Source organism: Phasianus colchicus, chromosome 8, assembly GCF_987193195.1.
Source record: "Phasianus colchicus chromosome 8, bPhaCol1.hap1.1, whole genome shotgun sequence".
NCBI classification, from domain to species: Eukaryota; Metazoa; Chordata; class Aves; order Galliformes; family Phasianidae; genus Phasianus; species Phasianus colchicus.
This window is the reverse complement of record NC_143443.1, coordinates 30,966,895-30,982,191: the sequence shown is the minus strand read 5'-3', so window position 1 is coordinate 30,982,191 and position 15,297 is coordinate 30,966,895. Positions and strand designations below refer to the sequence as shown.

At 37.5% G+C, this 15,297-nt stretch overlaps 1 long non-coding RNA gene across 2 annotated transcripts in view; it reads right to left on the bottom strand.

Moving 5' to 3' along the window:
- Positions 1–201: 201 nt before the first annotated feature.
- Positions 202–15,297, bottom strand: part of LOC149917113 (uncharacterized) — a 55,855-nt gene continuing 40,759 nt past the window's right edge. Inside the window, exons 3-4 of one of the 2 annotated variants that reach the window (XR_016468590.1) lie at positions 3,975–4,161; positions 202–828 (exon numbers count right to left, since the gene is read on the bottom strand). This is a non-coding gene — a long non-coding RNA (uncharacterized LOC149917113). The remainder of the gene's footprint in view (positions 829–3,974; positions 4,162–15,297) is intronic. The other variant, XR_016468591.1, reaches the window with a different exon arrangement.

Genomic DNA, 15,297 nt, shown 5'->3' with positions numbered 1-15,297 from the left:
ATCGATAGTTTCACACACCTATTCTTTTTTAATAAGCATTCCCATATATACTTAAATTTGCTCGATTCTTTGAAGAGTGCGTGTGAAGGGACGCTGCAAGCAGATCAGCCTAATTCTGCTGTCTTGTTTTAGACCAGGGACAACACTACTGACTTCAGTTGATTTGTTTTTAAGGAAGAAAGAAGTAGGCCATGTGCAGGTATGTTTTATTAAAGCCTCTGAGGCACACAGCAGTACTAACAGCAATATAAAACAATATGTGAGATTCATTTGCGTAAGAAATTCAGACAAAATATATGGTTGACATACAATCAAGGTTAATAGTCCATAGAGAGCGAACAGCCATAATTTTCAGGCTGAAAAAGATAGGAAGGATACTTTAAGACCTTCTGTGTTGGGAACAAAGCTATATTGCACCATAAATATCAAATGGACTACACACTATTACTGTATTCCCCATATTCATCAAGCCTACTAACAACACCAAATTATAAGACTACAAGTAACAGACATAGGAAATCACACAAGACCCTTACATTTCAGAAATTGCATCATTAGGGTAAAAACTAATGCTCTTGAGAGGCAAAGGAAATAAAACAAGAGCTAAGTTGCTTGGAGTAACACTGATACATGATATAGTACAATCGTTCAGGCAGCACTAACAGGACTCTGTCCATGGAAAAACATTGGTAAATGTGCCATAGGAACAGCTACAGGAGCTCACAGTCTAAACATACTAACCAGCACTTGTGAAGTCTCTCTGCTGTTAAAAATGTCTCTGTTTCTTCTTTCAAAGTGAAGATCATTGTATCAGACCAAGAGAAAAGGCTGAAAAGAAGAGACAAACTAATGAGCACACTGGCCATAGAGAAGGAAGAAAAAGGCAAATTGGTGTGGTATTAGACTGAATAGGTTCATTGATTTTCTGCCTTCAAAAAGCATGTGTAATGATTTCATTTTCATGTTATTCTTAGCTCATTATAATGAATACTTACACGATAAGAAGGTTGGAACATCATATTGCATGAATTTGAAAATGAAAACACCTCTAAATTTCTAGATAATGTATGCCCTTATTTTATAGTAAAGGTACTTAATGAATACGACATACCCAAATTTATTCTAGGCTTTGTTATCACAAAGAACTTCAATAAAGCACAGATACTAAAAGTTACCTCAAAGTGAAGTTCTTTGGTCTGAAAAGTCAAACTCTCAAATTAAATAATATCTACTTTTCTTTGAAACCGCTGAATTCTTTCTTTATCAGTCTTTCTTTATCATATGTGACAGGATATTAGGAGGGAAATAGTACATATCAAAAATATAGATTAGGTGTAGTTGTGGTAGCAGTACATAAATGTGTAAGACAGTAATGTAAGCATTGATAAGTAAGAAAAAACTGTATAAATACAGTAGGAATTGCACATTATGAGTCAGATAGAGTAATGTGCTGGAAAAATGCATTCAAAGAGGATGAAAAAGATGGCTATTTTCACCAAAAAAAATGCATATACACTGGGCACAATTGTAAGCTGAGGAATTTGTTCTGAATACAACAAAGTTTTTAATCACTAGAATGGAATATATTTCCACAAGCCTCTTCAAAGTTGTCAGTGCAGAAGAAGTAATACATTTTAAACTGATTCCTGTTGCATTTCTGAAGACATAGTCCCTGCAAGTCCATAATGGAGATCTCTTCCCACAAAAGACCTGTGATCCTAGATTTCTCCACCCTGCACTTGTTTATGCTCTTTCATGTTAGCTGACTTTCTTCATATACTCTGGAAAAACATACAAGCTTGTCAGCAAAATTATAGCAAAAAGGAAAAGAAGCAGAGTTTGAACTCTGAAAGGCCTCTCTGCCTAAATATCTTTTGATCTCGAGCACTAATTGTTAATACCCATTGAATGTACAAAATCATTAATATCTCAGCAGCAAGTTAATGAGAAATGAGAAAAACAAATGAAATTAACCATAGAAAGCATCCACTGTGGCAAACAATTCCTAACAAAAATGCAAACTGAGTCTCACACGCTGGCACTCAGCAGGCTGACCTAAGAGAGCTGCTCTCTCTCAACTGAACTCAAAGCCCTCAATGGATTTTTTATGGTGTTAGGCCCTGTATGCCACCACACAGAAAACACATAATCAAAACCAACTCTTCCAAGATTTCCCACATGATGTCTGCTCAGCTCTGCTTTCCTGCTCTGGTGCCCACTGGTGTTTCCTATAGCCCTTCTGATATATGTTCTCCCAGGTTGATTCCCAGATGGGAGCTACTTTACGTACCTGCTCTCCATGGTGTGGCCATGCTCAGAAGACATGATTGCTTTATAATCCATGCACCATTTTTTGCATTGTACTTTCCCCGATAGTACAATTAATAGATAACAGTGCCAAAGATGTCCTATGAATATTCATAGGAAATACTGTGACTGACCCTTTTCATTTTCTCCGAATTGAGGACACAAAGGCCATTCACCTCTTCTAACCCAAGTGAAATTTTAGCAAAACACCAATAGAATATGCTTATGCAGAATGGCATAATATGGGTTCAGCTGTGTGACTGAGGCAACTTCATTCCCTCTTTCATCAACCAAAAAAAGGTTCCCTCAAAGCTCACTTGTTATTCTTTATGGCCACATCCCAGATGCCTCACAGGATAAATTCAGAGGATTCTAGGAAACACTATAAAGAGCCCTTCTTAGATGCTGTGAAGCAAAACTGGGCTGAACTTCCTACTTGTGAGACTGCCTCTGCTTCGATTGCCTCTGATAAGCCTCCAGAGCTATTTCAGTGACCAAAAAGTGTTTGAATAATTCTGATAGTAAAACTGTCATAAATGATCTAAAGAAACAGCCACTCATGTTGGCACATTTCTTCACTGCCAGTGTCCCACTGGTCACAGTGATGAGTGCTTTGCACTGGGGATATAGCAAAGCAGTTGTATTTTCAGGGGGTAGGAACCTATCATTCTCTGTCTCTTTGCAGAGCACTGTTAGTCCTACACTCTTGCTTTTCACTGCAAAGTAAACAAGGAGATTGCTCATGGATAGTAAGGCAACAGTTTAATTATCATACTGCATGAGGGTTGCAAGTAGATTTTGTGCCTGATGACAATAAAACCTATTTTCAACTTCCTCCTGCTCTATTATTCATGCACAAAGCAGCAGCATATTGTGGTAAGCAATAAAGCATAATTCCCTCAGACAAGACTGATTAGAAGACAGACCAACAGCAAGGCTCTGCCTCTGCTGCAATGCATGGAGCCATCAAGGGGAAAGTAAATTAAGAGCTCGACTGCTCTGCTTCCTGAGGCAATCCCTGCAGCTGAGAAGAACAAAAGGGAAAATATTACTTGACACTAGGTAGAATATTATTTAAAAAGAAAAGAACATTATCTTGTTCTTCTCCTTATCCCTCCTAAGCAATTCTTACAACTTTGCACATTAGTTAAAATGGACCACAGTTCCTACTTGCATCCTCCATCCTCTCTCCCTTCTAATGCCGTATAGTCAACAAGAGAAGACAAAATAGACAAGGAAAAACTCTGCTTTAGGCAACAGCTCTGAGTCACCATGTAGTACATGCCTGAAGGGGAGCCTGGAGTGACACTTCAGAGAGCTGAGACTTACAGGTTATAGGTTCCAGCAGTCGTGAGCAGCATGACTCACATCCTCCTTGTCCATGAAGTGTTACCAAGTCTCAGTAGAAAATTCTACTCCTTCCAGATTTGGTTTTGTTTTAGGAGAGAGTACTACTGAAATTAAAATTATTTCTTTGTGAAAACTTTCTTTAAATGCCTCTTTCTGTTTGATGTCAGAATAACTTATTGCAAACTCATGGGATCAGTGTTTACAACTTTGTATTACCAATTAAGATATTCCACAGTTTTTTCATTTAGCTCTAGAGAGTAAGAATGATTTCCTCTATTACCATGGCTTTTTTTATAATTGCTGTTTAAGTAACCTACCTGAAGAAACTACAGGGGCAAGTACTGATCCCTTTTTCACCGACAGAAGTAGAAACTGGAGCAACTCAGTAAGGTAGGTTGAGTTGGGGAGATGGAATGATCATGTAGGCTGTCCCAGCACACCCACTGGAGACCTGCCACGTCATGAGACAGTCTGCAGAAGGTCACAGTGAGAGGTCCTGGATCTCTGCGCAGTTAGACAACATGGAGCACAAAGACAGAGAATAACAGAGGAGAACTGATTTCAGGAAATGTGACCAGCCACATATTTCTCAATGTGGAATGCAGTTTATTAAGAAGTTCCTTTGAATAGGATGCAACTTCCAGCTGCAAACATTTTTGGATAAATGTGCTTTGAAAAATGTGATGGTCCCATTTGTACTGTAATGGGAAGGATAACTGAGAACAGCTGCCAAGCCATGTCAATCTCTCAGTGCCTTACTCAATTTAAGACATGGTACCTCCAAAGAGAAGAAAATTTGTTGTTTGGTTGGTTGGTCTTTTTAATGCTCAGAGCAACATGCTTAGGACTATACACGCAACCAGGAAGAGCTGTAGAACAACCTGGTTACTTAAAGTTTTTATTTGCTTTAGATCTGCTTAGTGTTATATTAAGTTATAAACTGCCTGAGAACAATTTTACCTGCAAAGGACACCTAAGTGTGAGTTACTTCATATTCCCAGCATCTTCTCTCTGCCTTTTCATGCCTCCCATTCTACTTCTTACCTTTGCTATGCTGGAGATTGGAGAGGGAGCCAGTATGAGCCCCAGCAGATGCTGCAAGTTACTCTAGGCTCTAGGTGTTCTGGTCATTTCAAATTAGAAATTTGGGATAAGACAGCTTTTTTACACAGATAGCTTTCTACCATCACAATCATTAAGAGCAGATACAGTGATTTGTTTCAGGCAATGGATCTATTGCTATTCTGGAAGACCTGTTTCCAAATAATTGTGTGTTCCTATTATATGCTCAACTCAATGTGTTTACTCTGCAGTAAAACACCTATCTGCACATTCTGGGGGTGAGGTCTGGAACAAACATTTTTAGAGATGAAAGAATATCAACAGAATGATAAACTCACAGCCACCTACACAAAATGTTAAGTGAATCTAGTAATGAGACTGGAAACACACGGGCAGAAAATATCTCAGGGCTAAGGAAACAAACTTTCAGAACACTAACAATATCAGATAGTTATCTTAGCCAAGATATTAAGAAATACATAGTTGGTTCAAAGAGTAACACACTCAGAAGCCCAGAGTTAAAGACTTATGAAAATTCATAGAACAAATTTTACCAGGCTTCTTTATGCAACAGAATAGGTATATCACACAGAGAAGGAATTTTCAATGACAGAACATTCACAGCTGCTGTACAGGATCTTAGAGGTTATTTTTAAACACATAGCAAGGCTGGTTTATTTCAATACAGTGTGGTTTTTTAAGCTCAGATTGATTTGTAAAACATCAGCTGCATACTGCACATTCAGTGCAGCACAATACTGTGAAGGCCCTTTGAGATAAGTGGAAGATTAGCAACAGATTTTTTAACTAGGACAAAATAGGCACTACCAGAAACCATAGAACCAAATAAACAGAAGTACTTTTAAGGGCAGCACACATTCACATAGAAGGTACAACTCTGAAGATATCTCCAAAGCATGAGGAGGAAAACTGCTAAGCAAGCAAGTGCAGATGGAATACCAGGGCTTTCTGCTTTGTATAATATAAGTAATACATCAGTACAAACAGCATTGGACAAGTCAAATGAGCTTCCTACAAACTATTTCCTCCAAAATCTGAAAACGTGTGAAGTCACATAATGAACGTGAGCTGATCAAAATCAATACAATTAGAACAAAACCCTGAGAAAGAAATTTCAACAGAATTTTGAAAAGAGACCATGAAGTTTCAAATTGTTGTCAGCAAGTCATAAGAACAGTGCACAGCTCTTTCACAGAGACACACATAACACAAGAAAGTTGTGGCTTAACATATATTTTTGTTCCCAACATTCACCTGCAAACTTAGTGTGGAATATCCATCTTCAGAGCAGAATAAATATTTAGACCAGAATTTTTTTTATTTTTAATGTATTCTATTATCAGCATTTAATGACTTCCAATATTTTTGTCACCGTTTTTAATAAATACACCTTACAGCAACACCTAGTGAATGCACAAGCATATATATCGACTAATCACAAGAGTAAGGGCACTTGAAGCAATCACCTGCCTCCTTTCACAGACCAGAGCTGCCTTTCATCCTTCTAATTCCTTCGAATATCAAAGAACCTGAACAAGAAAAAGTCCTTCAGAAGGAGCTTTTGAACTCCCTCCTGACCACAGAAATCTGCTCCAGAGCCAGCCCTGACTGCTGACAGTCACCACCTGGGTGCTTAAAACTGCCAGGCCCAGGAGGCAAAGTAGGGTTCAGACCTACTAATTCGTTCCTACTCTTAAAAGGAGGAAGCAACAGGAGAAGAGTGGCATAACAAATGGATTTAGTTTTCATCTACATATTCCAGGCTGATCATGAATTTACTTAGTTTGGTTATTTTACCTCTAAGCCCCATAACATCACTCAGTGCCACGTCACAGTGAACTCCATGGGGAAGAGTTTAAAGTCTGTATAACATCACATGTATCCATAGATTCCCCGCACATAAGCAGTAGTTCCAATCATCCAGCAGAGTCAACGTCGCTTATGATCATCCACATCATGTTTTGTCCTGTATTGGACATCTCTTCTCATTGATTGTGAGAAACTCTGGGGAAAACAGCTACACTGAACCTATTAGGAATACTGCACTTATTTCACTGGGTTCAGCAGCCTGATCTCACACTCTCCACAAGGAAGACCAAAAATATCTGTTCCCTCTGTCAGAGCAGTTGATATGAGCAAAGTCTCAGAGGAATCTGCCCTTGTACTTGTTCCAGCTCCTATCTAACACCATGCAGATATGTGAGGAGCAGTATCTGGTGTCTGCCTGTTTATACTGGAGCCACAAAACACTATAATGCCAATTAACTGACATACTCTTACTTATTAGTCTTAGAAGTTAACTATCTGCTTTTTGGCATCAAACCATCAATGAAGAGTGCTGAAGGCAAGACAATAGAAAGATAAAATCTACCAGAGCATTATCAGACTACCAGAGAACCACTGAGTAGAATCTATGTGATGTAAAAGGCAGAACAAAAAAAAAAAAGAGCTTCTAATACATTAAAGTATTTTCTCCCAAAAAATAAGGGTAAATCTGACTAAAAAGTGATGCCATTGTTGCCCACTGTCTTGTTTAAACTGCATTATTATAGTAACTGAAACCACATGAGTAGTACTAAGAAATCTAAGCACTCAAGGAATTCAGTCAACCAAGTAGCCACAATCAGCATTAGCATGTTATACTCACCTATTTATGCATTTGGAAAGGCTACACAACAACTGAATTCTGCTGAAACTGATTCTTCCAATTTAAAATAGCAATAAGAGTCAAATACAGAAAAAAAAATGTTAACGCTGACCTAACTTTTGTTGAAATGGTGCTGCTGTGGTGTCTCCTGTCACTTCACAGTATTTATTTCTTCAGAAAAAAATTCAGTCTCCTATTATTCTTCCCAATGACCTCAGCATTATTGTTGTTTTGTCTTTTTCCCCTATTGTTAAAAATCCTTTTTAACAGCAATAATCTCTACATTGTTATTAATTTCTATGTATAAAACAGACTCATTACAACTGAAGTTAATACAACAGAAAAAAGAACCAGTGCTCTACTGCCAAAATCTACTGATTTTCCTATTATGGTGGTTCATCTATTGTTATTTGCAGCCTTTTCCAATTTATCTTTGTAGCATCGAAAGAGTTCACCTGTTTTCATAAATCGTAAGTAAAAATTATGTCCTTCTTCATGGCAAGCATTACAGCTTCCTGTTTACAGATCAAAGTACAGAGTTAGCACCCAACAATCAGTTTTCCAAAAATAAAAAGCTTTCTGTAAAATGCTGTTCAGCTGGAGCTTTTAGGAAACATGCTTATCCATGCTTCCAGAGCTCAAACCAAAGCTCTTGGAGACAAGGGAACAAATGAGGGAATGCCTGCGGCTCTTAAATTATCCATATAATAAGTATACAAAGATTATTAAAGCCAAACTTTGTCTAGAAAATTTGGCTTTTTTGCCAAAGTAATAGCATAGAGACAATCCCAGGAAGTAAACAAATAAATAAATGATTGTTATGGAACAAGCACTCCTCTTGCAAAGAGGCAGCTTTGAAAAGATTTTCTCCTGTCTGAAGAAATGAAAAATAACACATGCAACAGTCACACCAGGAAGGCTCCTAACCCTTACTTAAATGTCTACGGGGAACTGAAGTACAAGGCAAATGAAACAAACTCCTTTCATTTTTAACACCATCTGTTAATAATTCAGATTTATATTTTACACAATAAATATAGAAAGGCCTCCCCTCTAGAAGATAATTGTTCAACTAAAACATTAAACCAAGATGACTTTTTTTTTTATAAAGCTGTTTGTTTTTCTTTTGCTGAACCAGGAATTTCACACTAGGAGACATATTTTATCTCAAGTGCTTAGCTGAGTTACAAGCAATCTGTGCAAGTTGACTTTGTTTGGAAAATATTTTGTTAGAGCAAACGTTATTTATTTAATCCCTTCCTGTTTACTTAAGACCTATGAATACATGCATTTATTCTGCTGAACACAGGAGACCCAAGAAACGTAAGCTGGTTTTCTTGTCTGCAGTTCCAACCGTGCTTCTCTTCCAACAGTTTTCTGAAAGGAAATTTCTTCTCTTGGCTTTCTCCTGAGGTCACAATAATAATTGAGCTTATAATTTCCTGCCTGTTTTCCATTTGAATTTCTGCTTCTCTGCTCTTTCTCCTACTTACCACTGAAACCTAAGAGATTTCAGATTATAAATTCCAGCTCCAACATGTACATAACAAACCCTTGACTTTTTTAACCGTTAAGCCACGACTTGTTAGTTAATATCTTTAGTGTGACTGACATACCTAGCGTGTTCTTCATCTTTAATGAGCATTGGATGGGGCCCTGGGCAGCCTGGTCTAGCATTAGGTGGAATGGTTGGCGGCCCTGCATGTAGCAGGGGGGTTGGAGATTCATGATCCTTGAGGTCCCTTCCAACCCTGGCAATTCTGTGATTCTGTGATTGTGGGTGTCCATAATTCAACAATACACACACTGGAGGCCACCTAAACACCAGACTCAGTCTAATGTGTTTTTTAAAAAAATATTTATATTCCTTGGACAAATGGGACAGCTCTATGTAAGACATGCATTTTATGCCTCAACAACATAGCCTACTAACTTACTGTTCTAATAATAAGAACAAGTTAACAGTAATATCATAATATGTTACTGAAACATTCAGGGAGCTGCAATGTGAAATTCACAGCATTGGTTATTTTGGGAGCTGGAAGTAGACAATCCTTAAGGACTTTTCCAACCCAAACCACTCTATGATTTACAATACAGTATCATAGTAGCTGAGCTGTGTTTAAGGTCCTGTTATAGAACTCTAATTTTGTTAAAGCTTTAGTTCTCAGTTTTTTAAAAAGGAAAAAGAGAAAAGCATTGAAAGGCAGAATATCAAACAAAACATGAACTTTGAGCCACATGTGAAATTAGTTTTTTATGGTTTGATGAAAAATTCCTTGGCACATGAAGTATCGTAAGATCTTTTGAATCTTTGAAGTCTCTTTTTAATTTTTCTTCTTGTTCATCAGAAACGGTTTTGTACATATCTCCAGGAAATCAGAAACACTGAGAAAACAGTAGTCCAAATTATTGCACCACAGGGGTTTATTCCTGCAATTGTAGTTACCCAGCAGTAGTGTTTTCTGTACATGTCAGTCTGATTAGAAGTATCTCATGCTGAAGAAAATTCAGTGTCATTGGATCATGAGCACTGTTGAGACAAGAAAATTTCACACATGCATGGAAAATAGTGGCAGTCACACCTGTCAGTGAAATTGCTATCTGGGAACAGAACGTTAGTGTATGTATAACAAAGAATAAGTTTCTGAACGTAGAGATAGGAAATTAAAGTGCTGCTAATCCTACTGTAGGCAACACAGAGCAAACAGGTTAGGTACAGATCATTCCTTCTTATCCTTTAAAATACGGAAGCACTTAGAAATTTTTGAGTAGATGGGAAGATCATGCCCTAAATCCAACACGAATGAAGAGATTTTGGTTTATTGTTATTCCTACAACAACTGTTGATGGGAAACTTGATCCCTAGCTTCTGCAATCTAACCAAATATAACCAAATAGCACATGGAAAGCTAACAGTGCAGTAACACATGAGGAAATGATAGGGAAACAATGGAAAAGGTGGAAATTTGAAAGCGATGCAGGGGCTTACATTCAGCACATAGCACTTGATTCCCTATTCTGGATCTTTTGCACAACCTTCCTATTAAGTCCTTCACGATTAACAAAAGAGCTTCTGCATTTGATGTCTCTGCAGACAAAAAAGACTCAATTCACTTTGAATAAAGAGAAGAATAGTTCCTTTCTATTAAATATAGTCCTGAAACAGGAGTAGGTGCTAAGGAGGAGAATACTGTGACATTGTGACATTCAATAGTATGACATTGAATTGAGGCAGCATGATAAGACACAGCTCACATACACTGGTCATTGCTGCTTTCAGAAATAATGGTAGAAAAAGATTTTTAAGATGTATTTTCATCTCCCATACTCAAAAGAGAGCAGTGGTCATAACACCCACAGGACTGATAGAGTGCTGGCAACAATGCAAATAGAAGACAATGAAATACTGTTATCCCATATCAAGAAAAAATATTAGTTTTGAAAATGTCGTAATCTGAAATGATACTGATTTCATTACTGACATGAAACCATGCCTCCGCATTTTATAAATCAAATTAAAAGTACTACCATAGGGATCACTTATGGCCATAGAAGCTACTAATATTTTTTTTTTCCTCAGAACAATGAAAATCATCTTTAAACAAAATATATCAAAGGCTTAGATATGCTTTGCAATAGATTTTGCTTCAGCGGTCTCACCTGCCAGCAGCTCGTGTGAAAAAAAGAGCTGCAATATTGCAGAAGACCTGTGGACAATCACATAGCAGCTTACATACGTTATACCCTTGGCACCTCAGCTTGCTATGTAGGTCAAGTGGAGTTATCGCCCTTTTTTGCTCTGTAACTGCTTGCTTATAAGCAGTTATCAGGCAGTTTCATTGCTATCGGGGCCTGAATAATGCATCTGAACCAGGCCCCCAGAGTTTGAAAACAGAGCTGGGATTTACAGTTTCTACGATGTTAAAAACAAATTAGGTTTTGATTCCTGTGCAGTTGTTTCAATATCTCTTACAAAATTTAAGTCCTTCTTCTCCAAGGCAGACATTTCAGAAATAGATTCAATCAAGGTTCAGCATAAGGCTGTAGGTACTATAAAGGACACTTAGGGTAGAATAATGAGCTGCTCTGTCTGAGACATTTGCTCTGGAAGGCCTGCAAGCGACCTGTAAACATCAGCTTCTTAACTTCTCCCCAAACATATTTGCAAATGCACCTCTTTTCCTTGATGGATGTGTCATCCAAAATCCAGGAAGAAAACTCCTAACTCCAAATTGGAGTTAGAAAGTGGCATTCCTTTATTTCTCATGATGTGCACCAGGCATCTTGACTGACAAGTGCATCCTCTGAGTTCAGATTCTACATTTATACGGTTAAGACATGTATGCCAATGTACTGCATATGTATATTATTTTTATTTCAAGGACTCATTATGTGCTGATGTCCCTTTGGGCATGCTCAGTGGCATTCAGGGTGGTTGGGTGCCCGCCTACTTCCCTTCTTTCCCCACCATCAGCTTCATCACTGAAACCTTTGACTCACTTTTCATTCGCTTTTCCCCACTTCGGAAGATTCACATTGCTCATAAGGCCATAGCAAGCCACTTTTCAAAAACAATATAAAATACAGAACCCGAGGAAAATGTGTCCTTGCACAGTTTGAGGCAAAAGATAAAAGTATTCTATTGTGACTTCAGTAATTCTCATAAGGCAAAAATGTTGAGACAGAAGATAAAAGTATTCTATTATTTCCCCAGTGCAAAATTATTGAGGAAAAGCAAGACTGTTCACCCACTAAGGCTGAAATTGAAAATTTTAGATCTATCACTAATGAATTCCTTTTGCTAAACTAATATACTGGTTCTTAAACCAATGTACTAATCCCTATTGCCAAGCAAACTAACCTATATTAGGTGCATATTCATTGGTAACTCACCCTAATAGAAAAAGGAGGTGACTTTTAGATATATTAAAGAGCTGACACAAACATTGGGAAACATTTTCATACAACATGGAAACTAAACATCCCTTTCTTCCTTCAGAGCATGCTCAAATAAAACAGACTTGAATCTCAGACTAATGAAGACAACAGAATAGCTTTATTCACTGAGACAGCCTAGGGATGGGACCTTTAGCTAGTCGCAGATGATTTGATACAACCTTACAATGTTAGTACAGTCCATATGTCAAGTTTTGCAGATCTAATACTAACAGAAAAAAAAAAAACCACCTTCTTTCCAGCATGAGGGAGAGAAAGGGTCTTGATATCTCATTTTCTTTGAGAGCAATACAATACCATTTGTAATAGAGGCAAGTGTTTTATGCCAGGGGCAAGCAATCAGCACATGCTGTAGTGTATTTGATTTTGTTCCTCTTGACCAAGATTAATATTTGCAAGGCAGATACTTAAGGGACTGCTCATGTTTACAAGCTATTAAATATCTGGTTTATAGCAAGCATCCATCCTCGTTAAAAATTCTCATAGTTCTTCAGCACTATTCCTAATCATTAACTTAGGGCAAATCTTTACAGCTAGCTGTTGGCACTATAGGAGTAATTCCGCTACACTGTTCTAAGATGCCTTCCCATTAGGGATGTATTTACTATTGCTACTACATGCAATCAAGCTGTCATTTATGTAAACCTTCCCTTCCAAAACTAGTATTTGGATTCAGCAACTCTCAAGCTGTTACTGTTGTCACAGTGAAAATAAGAAAATAAAAGCATTCTCTTATTTGGATACGGATATAGAGAATGATGTCAGAAGTGTAGGAGTTTGGGGAGGTTAATAGTAAAACTCTTTCCAAAAAGCTGCCTGGATATGTCAAAAGGACAAGCTACATTTATGCTCTATGGGAAAAGGAAGAAATGGAGGATGCCTCTAAGAGGGCAGCGTGCTCTGAAATTGTTCATGTGCTACCTAAAATACTGAAAGCAGAGGCGTGCTCACCCACTTCCGCGGTCTTTCAAACAGCTCTTATTGACTTAAGATGGATTTCTTTGTACTCAATCTAAAAAAATATATACAAGAAGCAGTGCAGATGCAGAAATTCCATCTACAGAAGCAGTTCAAAGACAGCTGAAATAAAGAAATCCATACCTTTGTTCAAACAACACTTTCAGCATGGCTTTTAAATACATTATAATTTACAGCCAATCAATATGTTTTAAAACCACTTAAGAATGATATTCAAATGTAAACATCTACAAGCTGTTAAGCATCCTCAGCAAAACCCTCAGTGAGCTCAACTCCCACCAGCTACAGATGGAGCGGAGTGGGCTGAAGTACATCACGAGAGTCATTCCTGAGTACATTTAAATTTAGTTTGGCTTTGATAGGTGTCATGGTTTGGGTCTACAAGATTGCACTTCATATTTAGAAGGCTGACTTCTGTAGCAGCTGACAGTTACACGCTCTCTAAGGTCTGAGTTACTCAAGTACTTTAATGATGCGGCTAGTTAAGAAGATCCACAGCATAAAATCCATCAGAAAAAGCCATAAAACCAGAGACCATAGTATAAAGCTTATCTTCTCACTATAGATTTGAATGATGCAGAACTGAAGGAAGGTTGAAGTGTGTTACTTGGGGATAACCTTGATTTTCTCCATCCCCAAAGCTCCAGCTTATCTCCTTTCTTTACAGATGCTACCTATCAGAGCTTCAGAAGGACTGGTTTAGTTTCCCTAGCTAAACATTGAATACAAAAGACAGAAGAAAATGTGAGTATTCTAAAACCATCAGGTATTAAAACAACTTTCCTCATTTGTAGTTTGAAAGTGGCTAGGCACTAAAAAAAAATTACAAAAGGCTATAGGAGTTTTTCCTGGAACTATAATGGACAGCATCACAATTACTTAAAAATTCAGTTTTTGAAATAAAATTTCATTACGAGTAGGATGACAGGATAGGAAAATAAACTTACAGTTCCAGCACATGGCTCATTAAATCTTAGGCTGAGCTGAAATTATTTTTCAAATAAAATGTCCATTACAGCACTGCTTGTTAATTTAGCCACTGAAGTGATATATTAAGAGCTACAATAACAGCTGTGGGCAGAATGACAGTAATTGCCTGTACTGCAATAAAAGCACAGAAGTAACCCCAGCATAACACATTATGGAAATCTTACAAACAGTGAATCAGAGTTATTTTGATTTTTGCAAGTTTTACTTCTTTGGATGTTGAACTACTTAATGTTTTTCCTGCACAGAGAATCTGGTAAAAAAAAAATCACACTGTGAAAAGAACAGTGATGATTTGTGACCAACTCTGTCACTTTTGTACCCTATGTTCACATAGCACACTAGCCTTTATTCAAATGAGTAAATGATGGCCCAGATTTCTGTGTAAACAAAAGGACTTTTTTTTCCTAGAGTATTCAGGCAGTTGACACAAGCTAATATTTATTATTAAATAGGCACTTATCAACAGCTCAGTTATCTGAAGAACAATTCACCTGGGGGAGAATATCACAGCCAAAATAAGCTTTCACAGAAAGCAAATATCTGGCACAATGATGAGGAAAGTATTTAATTTGCAGGAGATATTTTGATATCAACAAAGAGCAGTGATACCAGAAGCAGAAAAAAAACCTCATTAGCCAGGGAAAGTTTTGCTGAAAAAGACAAAACCTTCACAGGACAGCAGGACTTCCTGGTGAAATAAAAGTGACTTTGGGTCTTTCATCATTCAGTTTGTTCCCTGGACCATATGGTCAAAAATGATCAGCTTCTGAACTGACTCCTTATTAAGAGAAGGGCTGGGAGACCTGTTTGCCAGTACACACAACAGGACATTTGTGCTCCTCCTCTAGATACTGAAACCTTACTTTTTGGAAGGAGGTATCTTTTAGTTTATTTGTAACAAATGTTTGATTCTTACAGTTTTCATACAAATTCAGGCACGTACAAGATACATGTTACATCTGATTTTCTGAATTATTCTTACA